Genomic DNA, 716 nt, shown 5'->3' with positions numbered 1-716 from the left:
TCTTTTCTTTTCTTTTCTTGTCTTGTCTTTTGTTTTCCTGTGTGCTTCAGTTTATAACAGAGTCATTTCACTGAGAACTTTTGGAGTTCAATGAGCAGGGCAGGTCGCAACCTTTGTGTGTGTGTGTGTGTGTGTGTGTGTGTGTGTGTGTGTTATCAGTTTGCTGTCAGTCATTTCCAGTTAATCGGTAACATCTGGTCAGTGAGTACATAAACACAAAAATGTAGTAAATTGTCACGTAGGAAGTCAGGTCACATTTCCTTCAGAATAAAAGCCTCCCAGCTGTACAGGCGTGCTCTGTTCTTGTCATCTATACAGGAAATGAGCACGAGCGGAGAAGACTAACAAGACTCTGATTTGTTTTTGGTTTGTTTTGCCCTGCGCCCGTTTTGATTATTTGTTATTATTTCATTTTATTTTATTTTTTAATGCACATATTGTTTGTACACTGGGTCCACTGTGAATAAAAAATTAAAATTAAAAATTAAAAAAATGTTTTCTTTTTCTCTGTCGCTTTTTATATTTTATTTTATTTTAGGCTACTTTATTTTAATTTTGACGCTCTTATTGTTTGCACACAGGATCCACTGTAAGTAATGTTGTGGTGAAAGTTGAAATGAAGCGATCCAAAGTGTGTGTGTGTGTGTGTGTGTGTGTGTGTGTGTGTGTGTGCGTGTGTGTGGGCTCGGCCTGACTTGACCTGCCGCTGCTCTGCA

This window comes from Myripristis murdjan, chromosome 2 (assembly GCF_902150065.1).
Source record: "Myripristis murdjan chromosome 2, fMyrMur1.1, whole genome shotgun sequence".
In the NCBI taxonomy this organism is placed as follows: domain Eukaryota; kingdom Metazoa; phylum Chordata; class Actinopteri; order Holocentriformes; family Holocentridae; genus Myripristis; species Myripristis murdjan.
This window is presented reverse-complemented; position numbering follows the sequence as displayed.